We start from the raw sequence: 17,288 nt of genomic DNA on the forward strand, positions 1-17,288 counted from the left end.
CACAAAGCAAAGTTGTCTAAATTCAGAAACACTGAAGTTATACCTTGCATTCTCTCAGACGACAAAAGAATAAAATTAGTACTAAACACCAAAAGCCACAAAAGAAAGTCTGGTATCACATGGAGGCTGAACAACACACTGATGAATCATGAGTGGGTCATGGAGGAGATTAGAAAGGAAATTCAAATGTTCATGCTATTCAACAAAAATGAACACACAAATTACCAGCTCCTCTGGGACACAGCAAAGGCAATACTCAGATGCAAGTTTATAGCTCTGAGCTCCTACATCAACAAATTGGAGAGATCTGAAACCAACTATATAATGACACATCTAAACCTCCTTGAAAAAGAACAGCAAGATAAACCCCAATACACTAGAAAAAAAGAAATAATTAAAATTAAATGAGAATTAAATGAATTAGAATCCAAAAAAACTATAGAAAGACTCAACAAAACAAAGAGTTGGTTCTTCGAAAAACTTAACAAAATTGATAGACTCTTAGCAAATCTTATCAGAAAAAGAAGAGAACAAACCCAAATTAATAAACTGAGAGATGAGAATGGAAACATCACCACAGAAACAACCAAGATTCAGAACATCATAAGGGAATACTTCTCAGAATTTTATGCTAATAAGTTTGAGAACTTGACAGAAATGGACCTTTTCCTAGCAAATATTGACATGTCAAAACTAAAACAAGATGAGTTAAACCATCTTTACAGGCCCTTTATCAAGCATTGCAATAGAAACAGCAATAAGAGACCTCCCAGCTAAGAAAAGTCCAGGACCAGATGGTTTTACAGCAGAATTTTACAATGCCTTCAAAACAGTGCTCGCGCCAATACTCCTCCAACTCTTCAATGAAATTGAAAGCCATCATAACCCTCATCCCAAAACCAGGCAGGGACTCATCAAAGAAAGAGAACTATAGACCCATTTCTTCGAAGAACATTGATGCAAAACTTCTCAATAAAATTTTGGCCAATCGATTTCAACAATTCATCTAAAAAATCATACACCACGATCAAACAGGATTCATTTCAGGGATGCAAAGCTGGTTCAATATACGCGAATCAATTAATATTATTCATCACATCAACAGGAGCAAGAATAAGAACCACATGGTTATCTCAATAGATGCAGAAAAAGCATTCGACAAGATCAAACACCCCTTTATGATGAAGGTTTTGGAAAAATTAGGAATCCATGGAACATTCCTCAATACAATAAAGGCTACATATGACAAAGCTACAGCCAGCATTATACTTAATGGTGAAAAACTAAAGCCAATTCCTCTTAACTCAAGAACAAGACAAAGATGTCCACTCTCTCCACTTCTCTTCAATCTATTATTAGAATGCCTAGCTACAGCAATAAGACAACATGCAGACAAAACGGTTTTCCAAATAGGGAAACAAGAAATAAAACTCTCCCTCTTTGCAGACGACATGATCGTGTATTTAAAGAATCCCATAGACTCCACTCCCAAATTACTCAAGCTGATTCAAAACTTTGGCAAAGTAACAGGGTATAAAATTAACCCCCAAAAATCAATGGCTTTTCTGTATGCCAACAATGAGTAAAGTGTGGCCGAAATAGGAAAGCAACTCCATTTTTAATAGCCCCACAAAAAATAAAATACCTAGGAATTAACTTAACCAAAGAAGTGAGGGACCTCTATGATGAAAACTTTAAAATCTTGAAAAAGGAAATCAACACAGAACTTAGAAAATGGCAAAACCTCCCATGCTCCTAGATTGGAAAGATTAACATCGTGAAAATGGCAATACTTCCCAAGGCTATCTACAAATTCAATGTGATAACTATCAAAATTCCAACCTCATTCGTCAAGGAAATAGAAGAGGCAATCCAAAAATTCATATGGAACAATAAAAGACCCCGAATAGCAAAAACGCTCCTCAACGGAAAGAACACTGCTGGAGGAATATCAATACCAAATTTCAAACTCTACTACAAAGCCATAGTAATCAAAACACCTTGGTATTGGCATAAGAACAGACTTCAGGACCAATGGAATAGAATTGAAAACCCAGAAATGAACCTACAGACCTATAGCCATCTAATTTTTGATAAGGGAACTAACACAATAGAATGGAAGAAAGACAGCCTCTTCAGTAAATGGGGCTGGCAAAATTGGTTAACTACTTGTAGAAAACTTAAGCTAGATCCTTATATATCACCCTGCACCAGAATCAACTCCAAATGGATCAAAGACCTCGAAGTCAAAGCAGACACTCTGAAAATATTACAGGTTGGAATAGGAGAAACCCTAGGTCTCCTTGGCGCCGGTCGAAATTTTCTGAATACAGACACGGAAACAAAACAAATCAAAGAAAGGTTGGACAAATGGGATTGCATGAAGTTGCAGAGCTTCTGCATGGCAAACGACATAGCTAGCAAGATCAATAGAAAGCCCACAGATTGGGAGAAGATATTCACTATACATACAACGGACAAGGGTCTCATATCTAAAATATACTTGGAACTCAACAAATTAAATCCCCCAACAACAAATCCTCAAAGAAACAACTGCCCAATAAATAAGTGGGCGAAAGACTTAAAGAGAAACTTCTCTGAAGGAGAAAGAAGGATGGCCAATAGACACATGAAGAAATGCTCAACTTCCCTAGCGATAAAAGAAATGCAAATCAAAACAATATTGAGATGCCACCTCACTCCAGTTAGAATGGCAAAAATCAAGAACTCTAACAACAACAGATGCTGGAGGGGATGTGGTCAGAAGGGAACCTTACTTCATTGTTGTTGGGAATGTAAAGTTGTTCAACCACTTTGGAAAGCAGTATGGTGGTTCCTCAAAAGACTTCACATAAAGCTCCCCTAGGACTCAGCAATCCCACTTTTGGGCATTTACCCAAATGTTTACAAACAAGACCACACTAAAGCTACCAGCACAACTATGTTTATTGCAGCATTATTTACCATAGCTAAGATATGGAACCAACCCAGATGCCCCTCAGTAGATGAATGGATCAACAAAGTGTTTTATATACACACAATGGAATTCTATGCCTCCCTTAGAAAAAATGACATTGCCCCATTTGTTAGGAAATGGAAAAACTTGGAAAAAATTATATTAAGTGAAGTAAGGCAAGCCCAAAGAAACATAGGTCCCATGGTTTCCCTTATTTGCAATATCTAGTATATGTATGAGTCAAGCAAAAAGGTCAGATAATGTGATGTTATAAAAATGAACCCTTAAATATGTATTTTAATGTTTCCTTTCTTTCATGCATGTGTTTCTAATGCATTTATAATATTATTTCTTTGTGGCTTTGTATGTCCCTCCCCCACATTTTAACTCCTGCTTTCACTATATTTGATGTCACTATAACTTGTGGAGGAGATGGGGAAAAGCCAGTTGTTTAAGGATACAGGTGGACCTGTTGCAACAATGAGAAGAACAAGTTGTCATGTCCAAAATGAGCTTTACAACGTTGGTGCGGGGGGAGGGGGAGGATTGGGTGGAGGGTAATGGGGGAGGCTAGGAAGGGATGTGAAGGGTAAACAAAGGAGGAGGCTGGAATGCTTTGTAAGAAATGTATGCATTATCCTACCCATGTAATTGTAACCCCTCTGTACAGTATGTTCACAAATAAAATAAAATTAAATAAAATAAAAATAGTAACCAAACCAGAAAGAAAGCCAAATAATTGGGAAAAATTTTTCCAGCAATATATCAGACAAGGGTGCAATATCCATTATATATGGTAAACTCAAGAAACTAACCCTTTACAAACCTAACAAACTAATTTTGAAATGGTCAAGGGAGCTAAAGAGAGACTTCGCAGAAGAAGAGATAAAAACAGCAAAGAAACATTGAGGAAATGTTCATCATCCCTGGCCGTAAAGGAAAAGCACATAAAAACAACTCTGAGATACCACCTTACCCCAGTCAGAATGGCCCACGTCCTAAATTCAGCCAATGACAGAAGCTGGAAGGGATGCAAAGAAAGAGAAGCATTACTTCATTGCTGGTGCGAATGTATACTAATACAACCACTTGGAATGAAGTCTGGGGGTACCTCAGAAAGCTAAATATCGACCTGTCCTATGAACTCGCCATACCACTCCTAAGCATCTACTCAGAACAACAGGAACCAGTATACAAAGACACACACCCCTTTATGATTATTGCAGCACTGTTCACAATAGCCAAGATTTGGAACCAACCCAGATGAGCCACTACTGATAAGTGGATCCAAAAATTGTGGTACCTATATACAATGGAATACTATGCAGCGTTTAGACATGATAAAATGATGGCATTTGTAGGGAAATGGATGGAACTAGACCAAATTATTTGAGTGAGGTAAGCCAAGAACAAAGATACAAATGGCACAGGGTCTACCTGATATGTGGATTCTAAAGCCAAAATGCAAGAAGGTATGACAAAGTAAACAGGACTCGAGAAACAAAGGACAGCCACTCTTTTTGTTGTATCACCATTAATGACTCCATGTTCTTGACTATGTAGATTGTAGAAATATGCACACAATGGAGAGAAGCCAGGAGAAGGAACAGAATAAGTGGGAAATGGAACAACATACAACAAAGGTGTCCATCAGCTGCACTGGACATAGAAGAAAAATAACTAAGTGACCCAAACACACTGATGGGAAGGGAGGAGTGAGAGGGAAAGAGGGAATAGCTTACACTAAGCAAAAGGGAAAAAATGTAAACATCACCTAAGGTGGGAAAAATAATTTGGATTGTCAAAGCTCATAGAATTAACAAACTTTAGATCATGATAACGCTAATTTGCCTTGTCAAGGTTCAAATGTGTTTGTGACTTTAACTAAGTATCACAATTCTACAATGTTGTGAAATATGTGAAATATATATAATCACCTATCTCAATTTTTACAAAAAAGAGTGAGAAGGGAAGGGTTATGAGGGATGGGTGACAATGTTGTCAGACACCTTGTATTCATGTACTGTTTAGTAGAATGGGAACTTCTTTCTACAACTACTTAAAAATAACAACAATACAAAGTATTTAAAAAATAAATAAACATGATGGCAACAGATAAGTTCAAATATAAAATAAGAAAATAAATCCAATTGGAAGGCAAATTTCTTTGGGGAGAGTAATGTAGTTTATTCTATAGCAAGTCTCCTTCAGCAATAAATTCAAAAGCTAGACCTTAAGTAAGTGAAATAAACTAAGAAATAGAGATAAAAAAACTTCACCCACTCTTTCTTGCCTGGACAGCTGGTGTAAAAATTCATCATGCTCCTGAATTAGAACCAAAGTGGCAAGGACCATATTTAGTGGTGCTAGGACCAATATACAGAGAAGGCTGCAAGGTGAACTGTTCAGAGACAATCAGATTATCCCTTAAGGATAAGAATTTCTAAGTGTTAATTACTGCTAACTAATGTGTTTCTATAATTTACTTGTTTTCTATTCAATTTACATTTTAAGACTGTTCATTGGGTTGAGAGAAGGGAATTTTTAGGATTTGGTAAGAAGGAATCAAGGATTTGACTGGACATGAAAACCAGTGTGGGGGGGTGTATAAAGCAGCGGGGCCCTAATAATCAGCAGAGCCCACTAATCATGTGGCCCCATGTCCTGGCCCACTGGAGTGCATGGGACATACCACCAAAGGGCCAGGGTATGTTGTTGGAAGGAGTAGGATGTCATCCTCACATGATTAACTGTGAAGAAGTGATTGGGGAACGGGCAGTTTGTGAAGTGATGGTTGAAAACTGTTAGGCAGGAGACCCACTGGAGTGATGGAGGTGTTCAACCTATGTATACGCTGCATGGTCAGAGAAATGGAATTGGAGAAAATCAAGGGAAGGAAATAGTGAGACAGCAGGAGGGTAAAGACTTGGGAGAAGAGGAATTTGAGGGAGAGTAGGAGGGAAAGTATGCCAATTGGCCACCAGGTCAGAGAGGTGTAGGCCTGTGGATAGTGAGGCCTAAAGAGAAAAAGGAAGTGATGGAAGGGAAAAAGGGAAATGAAGGAAAGTCTATAAAGAAGGAGGGAATAAGGGAAAAGGACAAAGGCTTACCTATTGAAGTTTGGAGCTTTGGATATGATAATTTGGGGAGTTGGTGCTTTGCAGACAAATTAACTATGTGTGGCTGCCCACTCACTGGAGGTCTGAGATTTCGTGGTTGGTGTTGGCTTGCCACTGAGTGTACAGCCCAGGACAAGTTAAATGCAGGCCTATTTCGAGAGTAAATAAAGTTATTTTCAATGTGCCTCATTGGATTGTCTTGTGTTTTATGCATCATAAATATACTAGTTCACGTTAGTAGTCTCAAAGGCCACGAAATTTTTTAAATGTTATGAGGTCATAATCGGTTTGCAACTCCGAATTGGACAGTGATGGCAATATGATGTCACAATATCAATGCATAATAATATTTTGATGTAGTAATTAGTTGGTGATTCCATAATGGTGATGAGGTCACAATAGATTTATGATGTCACAATTGGGTTGATGATTTCACAATGGCATGCTGGACTTCAATTTTCATTAACTCCCAATAGAATTTGATTTCAGAATGGGATTGTGAGATCTACAAACTCATGCATTGGCCCAAATGTGATGAACTCCCAACAGGTATGTGATATCAAAATGTAACACAATGCTTATGATATCTGACAGTGATGACACAATTTTTATGATAGAGTGCATTTCTAATATCACACATCATACCTGAAATATGAAGTCAAAAACATTATGAGATCACAAAGGCCTATGTAACACAAGGGCATCATTCAAAGTTATGAGGAAAGGACCAGTTAATGATGTCACACTGGTGATCCTGCCTCCAAGGGTTTGTAATATGACAATGATATAACTGATCTTAATTGTTAGACCACATTGATTATCTGGGTAAACAACTGAATTTGATGTCACAAAGGCCATATGCTTTTTCAAAAGAGCTAAGAGGTCATAACCGATTGAAATGTCACAATGTGATTGTGATGTCACAATGGCAATGTGATGCTGCAGTAGGTTTGTGATATCAGGTTGGTAATGAGGTCACCCATGGAATAGTGATGTCACTACTAGTTTGTAATATTAAAATCACATGTCTGATTTCAATTGCTACTAGTTTACAATGAGGACAAGAGTTCAAGGAAGGAGCTAGAAGTCCTAAAAACCATGGCTTTTCTAACATGTGATGTCATAATAGTTTTGTGAAAACGGAATGGCACAGTGATATCACAATGTCAATGTGATGTCACAATATCATGTCATAATAATGTGTTAAGGGAGTTCAGAAGAAGATAGCTGAGGAGAGGTTGGATTTGAAACAAGTGCTCGCATAGAAAGCAGTTTTAGTGTTCCTGTGAAGAGTCCTAGGCTAGAGAATCATACCCAAGTGTGCCATCACAGTGCAGAGTATGGCCAGAGAGGGAAAATCCAGGCAAGGAAAGAGATCTGAGCACTTGCCAGTAGCCGTGGCTGCAAGGGCTGTGGTGGCAGTGGTGGCGGCCATAGACACCATACCTACAACCGAGAGTCCAGGACAAAGGAGCCAGACACAGAAGACTGGCGGATTCTATTCAACACGAGCAAGAACTGAAAAGGAACAGATATCTTCGTCCTGCAGATTTCAGACCAGAGAGGGTCCGTGAACCAAGCAAGATTCTGCTGTGAGTAGAACCCTGACTTCCTCACTCCTTCTCAGGGAGCAGATAGCTCCGACTCAGGCCTTGGAAAAAAACAAAAGAGTCATTTTCCAGGTCACAGGAACTAGAAGTGACCTGCCAGGCTCAGTTCCACCCAGGGGAAAGTCACTCTGCCCAGGCAGAGTAAATTGCCCTCGGAGAAGAGACTTTCTTCACCAGGTAAACAGAGCCACAGGCTGCCTCACCCTACAGACGCCTAAACAACAATTGAAATTCAGTAAACATAAACCCTGAGAATGGCTCCAAGCTGGGTTTTGTGAATATCTCAGGAGCTAGCCCCTCAGGGAAAAGCTACTGTTTGCTGAAAGGCTTCAACCCAACCCAGAACCTAGCCTCATCACAGCATCTCCAAACTAGAGGAAACAGCCATCTCCCTTTTTTGTGATACTCAAAGATCTCCCTCCCACTGAACTAGGCTGGGAGGAGGATCAAAAAATCCTGCCTTATACCGGGCATTTTCTGCCTGACCAAATTGACTTAAGAAACCAATCAAGCCATAGGAAAACCAAACATCACAAGCAGACCAGTGACTCCACGAAGACACTGGTTATAGACACAGGGGAGATACAGGCTCTTCCCATTCCCCCCTCCAGAAAAAAAAAAAAAAACCAAAACAAAGAACTCTTTTTTGAACCTTTTTTTAAAATTTTTTATTTTTTTAAAGTGTTTTTCTGTTGATCTTTATTTTCTCATAATTTTTATTTTTGGTGTGTGTGTGTGTGTGTGTGTTTGTGTGTGTGTGTGTGTGTGTGTGTGTGTGTGTGTGTGTGTTTAATCTCTTTGACCTTTTGGTCCTTTTTAATTTTTTTTCATTTTTTCTCTCTTTCTTTATTTTTTGCATGACTTAATTGCTGTTCTGCTCAACTCCAGATACATACCTTTTGTCAATTGTTAGACCTTCTCCCCCATTATGTACATACTTAAGCCAGAAATTTATTTTATTTATTTTTTTTTTGTTGTTTTTTTTTTTTTATCAATGTGGACATTAAGATACTTAGTTCTAGCACCTTCACAACAAAATTAATTTGACCTGAATTTAATAATCTGCATAATTTCAGTTATTCCAGATAGCAATTAGGCATTAATGGTAAATAAATTACTATAAATTTCTATAGTTATTACTTACATGTTTCCACGTTATATTTTATTTTATTTTATTTTATTTTTTTAATTTTATTTTATTTTAATTGAGAACATACTGTACAGAGGGGTTACAATTACATGGGCAGGAAAATGCATACATTTCTTACCAAGCATTGCAGCCTCCTCCTTTGTTTACCCTTCACCTCCCTTCCCAGCCTCCCCCCTCCCCCCACCCAATCATACCCCCCCTCCCCCCCCCACCGACATTGTAAAGCTGGTTTTGACATGACATTTTGTACTTCTCATTGTTGCAACAGGTCCACCTGAATCCTTAAACGACTTGTTTGTCCCCGTCTCCTCCACATGTTATACTGACATCAAATATAGTGAAAGCGGGGGTTACACTGTGGGGGAGGGACATACAAAGCAACAAAGAAATAATCTTATAAATGCGTTAGAAACACATGCATGAAAGAAACAAAAACATTAAAATACATATTTGAGGGCTCGTTTTCCTAACATCACATTCTCTGACTTTTTCCGCTTGACTCATACCTATACTAGATATTGCAAATAAGGGAAACCATGGGACCTATGTTTCTTTGGGCCTGGCTTACTTCACTTAATATAATTTTTTCCAAGCCTTTCCATTTCCTAACAAATGGGGCAATGTCATTCTTTCTGATGGAGGCATAGAATTCCATTGTGTATATATACCACATCTTCTTGATCCATTCATCTACTGAGGGGCATCTGGGTTGGTTCCATATCTTAGCTATGGTAAATAATGCTGCAATAAACATAGTTGTGCTGGTAGCTTTAGTGTGGCCTTGTTTGAGGTCATTTGGGTAAATGCCCAAAAGTGGGATTGCTGGGTCATTGGGGAGCTCTATATGGAGTCTTTTGAGGAACCTCCATACTGCTTTCCAAAGTGGTTGAACAAGTTTACATTCCCACCAACAATGAAGTAAGGTTCCTTTCTGTCCACATCCCCTCCAGCATCTGTTGTTGTTAGAGTTCTTGATTTTTGCTGTTCTAACTGGAGTGAGGTGATATCTCAATGTTGTTTTGATTTGCATTTCTTTTATGGCTAGGGATGTTGAACATTTCTTCATGTGTCTATTGGCCATCCTTCTTTCTTCTTCAGAGAAGCTTCTCTTTAAGTCTTTCGCCCACTTACTTATTGGGCAGTTGTTTCTTTGAGGATTTGTTGTTGGTTGGTTTACTTTTTTGAGTTCCAAGTATATTTTAGATATGAGACCCTTGTCCGTTGTATGGCTAGTAAAGATCTTCTCCCAATCCGTGGGCTTTCTATTGATCTTGCTAGCTATGTCATTTGCCCTGCAGAAGCTCTGCAACCTTATACAATCCCATTTGTCCAACCTTTCTTTGATTTGTTGTGTTTCCGGGTCTCTATTCAGAAAATTTCGGCCTGAGCCGAGGAGACCCAGTGTTTCTCCTATTCCATCCTGTAATGTTTTCAGAGTGTCTGCTTTGAGTTCAAGGTCTTTGATCCATTTGGAGTTGATTCTGGTGCAGGGTGATATATAAGGATCTAGCTTTAGTTTTCTACATGTAGTTAACCAGTTTTGCCAGCACCATTTACTGAAGAGGCTGTCTGTCTTCCATTCTATTGTTTTAGCTCCCTTATCGAAGATTAGATGGCTATACGTCTGTAGGTTCATTTCTGGGTTTTCAATTCTATTCCATTGGTCCTGAGGTCTGTTCTTATGCCAATACCAAGCTGTTTTGATTACTATGGATTAAGCCAGAAATTTATTACTCAGTTCACAACCTCTTAGGCTTAACTTCATTAATAGCAGTATTATCTCTTTAAACCTACATAATTTTCAAGTAACTAATTTTAAAAAAATTATTTTTTTAGTTTTCATGTTTCCTTTCTATCTCTCCCCTCCTCTCATCCTATCCTTTTCTTCTCTCAATATCATTTCTTTAAACTTACATAATTTTTACATGTTTCATTTCTTAAATTTAAATTTTTGTTTTTCCATTTTTTTCTTTTAAAAAAAAAAATTTCTCTCCTATGATTCTGTCCAATCCATTTCCCTCTCAGAGATTAGGAATTGGTTATATTTACTCTCATTTTACCTCTCCACATCCCTCTAGTCCTATTTTGACCCACATTTCTCCCTGAAGCTAATAATTTCTGGTTTGCCAAATCCTTCTTCGTTGTTCTTAACCCATTAATCCATGGTTGTTTCATTTAGAATAGATTGTATCTGTTGAACTAGATTGTGTCTGCAACCATTTTGGTTGTGCAACTACAGGACTCTGGTTGATGCTTACCTTAAAATAGTGTTCTAGCACAAAATTGCTGTTACTTTCATACCAAATGGGCAGAACAAGCCGGAAAAACACAAGAAAAATGGCAAGTCCAGGTATCTGAACTCCCACTAATGATAATCAGGTGACAGAATAGATAATGATAATCATAAGAAGAGTAGTTAATGATAATAATAACAATTAATAGTTCCCCAAAAGCTCTACAAACACTACTGGTAAACATGGTGAATGAAATGATTGAAAATTTGCAAAGGTCTCAGTGTGAGCGTGATAGGGGCCAAGAGGAGGCAATCCAAAGAGTAGTACAGGAATCTTGTGAGCATTAGGAAGCTACTTAAAGATTAATACAGGAATTGCATAAGCAGGCTGAGAGCAGTTATAGAGAATTACAGGAATTGCTTTAATGTGAGGAAACTAATCAAAAAGTAATACAGGAATTGTGAGAGCGTGATCAGAATAGACAGAGATAAATAGATGCATTCAAAATAATCCATAAAGAGACAGCTGAAACAATTCAGGGAGACCACAAAGGGAATGCAGAATAGAGCCTGCCAGAAAGAATGGGAGTCCAAGGAAACAATAACCAATCATCTAAGTGATCTGAGAATAAACAATGAACACCAAATTAAGGAAGTAAATTTCATACAAGATCTAAACCAAAGCTCCAACAAAGATTTGAAGCCATCAAAGCCTACCAACTAGAAGGAAAAGAAATTAAAAACAAATAGAAAGTCTTGACAGTATGTTAGACCAGGCAGAAGATCAAATCTCGGGGATTGAAGACAGCCTAGATATTATGGAGAAATAACGTGCAACTATCCAATATAAATCCAAGAAATATGATAGATCTATCCAATATTTGGAAGACACCATCAGAAGGCCTAATCTGAGGTTAATGGGTATAGAGGAGCACCTAGAGACAGAAGTTAATGGTCTAGGAAAATTATTTAACAGAATCCTAGCAGAGAACTTCCCAAACATGCAAAAAGATAGGCCTATGGCCTGTTCAGATACAAGAAGCTTTCAGAACCCCAAATAGACCAGAACAGCACAGGACATGTCACCATCACATTATAATCCACACAGGATCAATTCAGACCAAGGAAAGGATCCTTAAAGCTGTCAAGGAGAAAAGACCCATCACCTATACAGGAAAACCAATTAGAATACACTCAGATTTCTCAGCAGAGATGATTAAAGCAAGAAGAGCCTAGAATGATGTATGCCATGCCCTAAAGAAAAACCACAACAAAGAATAGTGTACCCAGCTAAACTCTCCTTCATAACTGAAGGTCAAATAAAAATTGTCCATAGCAAAGAAAAATTGAAAAAATATATCTCCACAAAACCATCCCTACAAAGGTAGTTTAAGATATCCTACAGATAGAAAACTAACAAGACAAAGGCCAAGAAATGGCATCTAAGGGAATAGAATTAGAACTCCACATGAAAAGCGACCAAACACAATCCTGTAACACGTGGAGGCTGAACAACACACTGTTGAATCACCAGTGGTCATGGAAGAGATTAGAAAGGAAATGCAAATGTTCATGATATTCAACAAAAATGAACACACAAATTACCAGCTCCTCTCAGACACAGCAAAAACAGTACTCCGAGGCAAGTTTATAGCTTTGAACTCCTACATCAACAAATTAGAGGGATCTGAAACCACAATTTAATAAGATATCTGAACATCCTTCATAAAGATCAGCAAAATAAACCCCAATCCAGTAGCCAGAAAGAAATAATTAAAATTAAATTCGAATTAAGTATATTAGAATCCAAAAACACCCTAAAAAGAATTTAAAAAACAAAGAGTTGGTTCTTCGAAAAAATTAACAAAATTGGGGCTGGGAAGGTGGCTCAGTGGTAGAGTGCTTGCCTTGCAAGCATGATGCCCTCGTTTCGATTCCTCAGCACCACATAAGAAAAAAGAAAAAAGCCGGAAGTGGTGCTGTGGCTCAAGTGGTACAGCACTAGCCTTGAGCTGAGAGACAGTGCCCAGAGTCCAGCCCCTACGACCGCCCCCCCCCAAAAAAATAACAAAATTGACAGACCCTTAGCAAATCTTATCAGAAAAAGAAGTGAACACACCCAAATAAACAAACTCAGAGACGAGAATGGTAGCATCACCATCAAAACATTATAATGGAATACTTCTCAAAACTGTATGCTAATAAGTTTGAGACATGGCAGAAATGGACCTTTCCCTATCAAACATCGACATGCCGAAACTCAACCAAGAGTTAACAACTTAACAGGCCCATATCAAGCATAGCAATAGAAACAGCAATAAGAGACTTCACATCTAAGAAAAGCCCAGGACCAGATGGATTTGCAGTGGAATTCTACAAGGCATTCAAAACAGGGCTCACACCAATCCTCCTTGGTTTGTATTTAAAGAATCCCAGAGACTCCACTCCCAAATTACTCATGCTGATTCAAAACTTCGGCAAATAAGCATAGCATAAATTAACTCTCAAAAATCAATGGCTTTTCTGCATGCCAACAATGAGAAGTGTGGCTGAAATCAGGAAAGCAACTCAATTCATAATAGCCCCACAAAAAATAAAATACCTAGGAATTAACTTAATCAAAGAAGTGAAGGAACGTTATGATGAAAACTTTAAAAACCTGAAAAAGGAAGTCAAAAAAGGACTTAGAAAATGGAAAAACCTCCCATGCTCCTGGATTGGAAGGATCAACATCGTGAAAATTGCAATACTTCCAAAGGCTATCTACCAATTCAATGTGATACCTATCAATATTCCAAAATCATTCTTCAAGAAAACAGAAGAGGCAATCCAAAAATTCATATGGAACAATAGAAGACCCCAGAATAGCAAAAATGATCCTTAACAGAAAGAACAGTGCTGGAGGATTATCACTACCAAATTCCAAACTCCACTACAAACCATAGTAATCAAACAGCTTGGTATTGGCACAAGAACAGACCTCAGGACCAATGGAATAGAATTGAAATCCCAGAAATGAACCTACAGACTTATAACCACCTAAACTTCGATAAGGGAGCTTAAAAAAATAAAATGGAAGAAAGTCAGCATGTTCAGTAAATGGTGCTGGCAAAATTGTTTAATCACTTGTAGAAAACTAAAGCTAGATTCTTATCTATAACCCTGCACCAGAATCAACCCTAAATGGATCAAAGTCCTCGGAGTCAAAGCAGACACCCTGAAAACATTACAGGTGGAATAGGAGAAACCCTAGGTCTCCTTGGCACAGGCCGAAATTTTCTTAATAGAGACCCAGAAACATGAAAAATCAAAGAAAGGTTGGACAAATGGGATTTCATGAAATTGCAGAGCTTCTGCCTAGCAAAGGACAAAGCTAGCAAGATCAATAGAAAGCCCACAGATTCGGAGAAGATCTTCACTAGCCATACAACAGACAAGGGTCTCATATCTAAAATATACCTGGAACTCAGAAAATTATATCCCCCAGCAACAAATCTTCAAAGAAAGATATCCCCAAAAAATAAGTGGGCTAAAGACTTACAGAGAAACTTCTCTGTAGAGGAAATAAGGATAGCGAATAGACACACGAAGGAATGCTCAACATCCCTAGCCATAAAAGAAATGCAGATCAAAACAGCATTGAGATACCAGCTCACCCTAGTTAGAATGGCTATAATCAAGAACTCTAATAACAACAGAAGTTGGTGGGGATATTGGTTGGACTGAATACTTGTTCAACCCCTTTGGAAAGCAGTATGAAGCTTCCTCAAAAGACTCTACATAGAGCTCCCCAATGACCCAGCACTCCCACTTTTGAGCATTTAACCAAATGATTATAAACAATACCATACTAAAGCTACCAATACAACTATGTTTATTGTAGAATTATTTACCATAGCTAAGATACGGTACCTACCCAGATGCCCCTCAGTAGATGAATGGATCAAGAATATGTAGTTTATATACACAATGGAATTCTATGTGTCCATCAGAAAGAATGACATTACCCCATTTGTTAGTAAGTGGAAATCCTTGGAAAAAATTATATTGAGTGAAGTAATCCAGGCCCAAAGAAACATAAGTGCCATGGTTTCTCTTATTTGCAATAACTATTATATGTCTGAGACAAACAGAAACTCTCAGACAAGTTGATGGTAGGAGAAATGAACCCTAAGATAAGGACTCAATTTTTTTTTCGTTCTTGCTATTGTTTCTGCCAAACTTATCACATGATTTATTTGTTGTTTTATATGTCCCTCCCCCAGGGTATAACCCCTGTTTTCACTGTATTTGATGTTCGTATAATTGGGGGATGACAAGGGAAAAACAAATTGTTATACAGGTGGTCTAATTACCACAATGACATGTACAAGACATAATGTTGAAAAACGAACTTTACAACTTTGGTGCCGAGGGGGTGGTGGGGTGGTAGAAGGGGAGATATGAAGGGATGGGAAGGGGAAACAAAAGTGGAGGCAAAAATGCTTGATAAGAAATATACTCATTACCTTGTTCATGTAATTATAAACCCTCTGTTTGTATTTTCACCATAAAAAATCATAAAATAATAAAGTAAAATTCATGTCAATTATGTTTTGTCGGTCTTAGGGCTCTAACTCTGGGCCTGAGCACTGTCCCTCCTCTCTTCCACTGAAAGATACCACTGTATCTCTTCAGCTACAGTACCGTTTCTAGTTTTCAAAAGCTATCTTGGAGATAAGTGTCTCACAGGACTTTTCTGCCCAGGCTGACTTTGAACCACTATCCTCAGATCTCAGTCTTTTGGGTAGCTAGGATTACAGGCATGAGCCAACAAAGCCCAGATCTAAGACAATTTTTAAAAAGTAAGCTTATTGAAACTTCTGGCTTTTTCCAATAAACAATCTTTCTTTTTCAGCATTAGTTTATATCTATGATTTATTTTTAGATGTAACTGTGAATTTTTTAATCGAATTATATATGTTTTACTATTAGTCAGTATCTCACAAAAATCCACAGTTATTGACTTTCCCCAAAGTCAATTATTACATACTATATTACTTACTATTATTATTACACTCTATGTTACATATAATGTGAAGTGAAAATAGTTTGGATCATTTCAGATAAATTAGTAGCTGCTATTTTAGGATGATAAATTCACATCTGTGATTTTAAATGAAGATTTAAAAGGAAAGATTTTTGAGTTAAAATGAAGTATGAATGTGTAGTGTGTCCCAATTGAAACAAAAATTCTGAATTCATACAGACAAAATTATTTTCTTTCCACTTATGACTTTGCACTAATACTATTGGAAATAGTGAGGCAAGAGGAGAAAGAATTCAATCTTTATTTTTTTGTCAGTCGTGAGGCTTGAATCTGGGCTAGAGCCCTGTCCCTGTGCTCTTCAGCTCAAGGCGAGTGCTCTACTGCTTGAGCCCCTGCTCCACTTCTGGTTTTCTAGTGGTTTATTGGAGATAAGATTCTCACAGGGGCTGGGAAGGTGGCTCAGTGGTACAGCGTTTGCCTTGTATGCATGAGGCCCTGGGTTCGATTCCTAAGCACCACATAAGGAAAAAGAAAAAAGCCGGAAGTGGCGCTGTGGCTCAAGTGGTAGAGTGCTAGCCTTGAGCTGAAGAGCTGAGGGACAGCACCCAGGCCCAGAGTTCAGGCCCCACGACTGGACCCAAAAAAAAAAAAAAAAAAGAGTCTCACAAGTTTTCCTGCCTGGACTGGCTTTGAACTGTGTTCCTCAGATCTCCGTGATCCTCCTGAGTAGCTAGGGAGCTAGGGATACAAGCGTGAGCCACTTGTGCCCAGCAAGGAGGAAGAATTCAAATCATGTCAAACAATGTCTTTGAAAACCTGCCTATTCCCAGTTGTCACAAAATTTCAAGTGTCTATCTTAGAATTTTATTTGGAAAAGTTCTAAATCATTGATTCTTTTTGTAGTTTCTGTTATAGGAAACAAAATATAGACAGAAAACAATTGAAATAAAATGCACACATATGTTGCAGTCACAACTGGAAAAACAACCAACAAAGTAGAACTCCCCCAGGAACAAAAACATGTTATGCCCAGTTTTTCTAAGCACAAAAACCTCAAATACATGTTAACTTGGCGTAGAGCCATAAAGATAACTATGTCTCAGAAATACGGTTGTGTTAATTTGTAATTAAATTCATCTAGACGAACCTAATATAACAAAACCCTTGAATGGATCAAATTTTTTAAAACAA

The sequence above is a fragment of the Dipodomys spectabilis genome, unplaced genomic scaffold, assembly GCF_019054845.1.
Source record: "Dipodomys spectabilis isolate Male_0828 unplaced genomic scaffold, ASM1905484v1 ptg000154l, whole genome shotgun sequence".
Classification (NCBI taxonomy): domain Eukaryota; kingdom Metazoa; phylum Chordata; class Mammalia; order Rodentia; family Heteromyidae; genus Dipodomys; species Dipodomys spectabilis.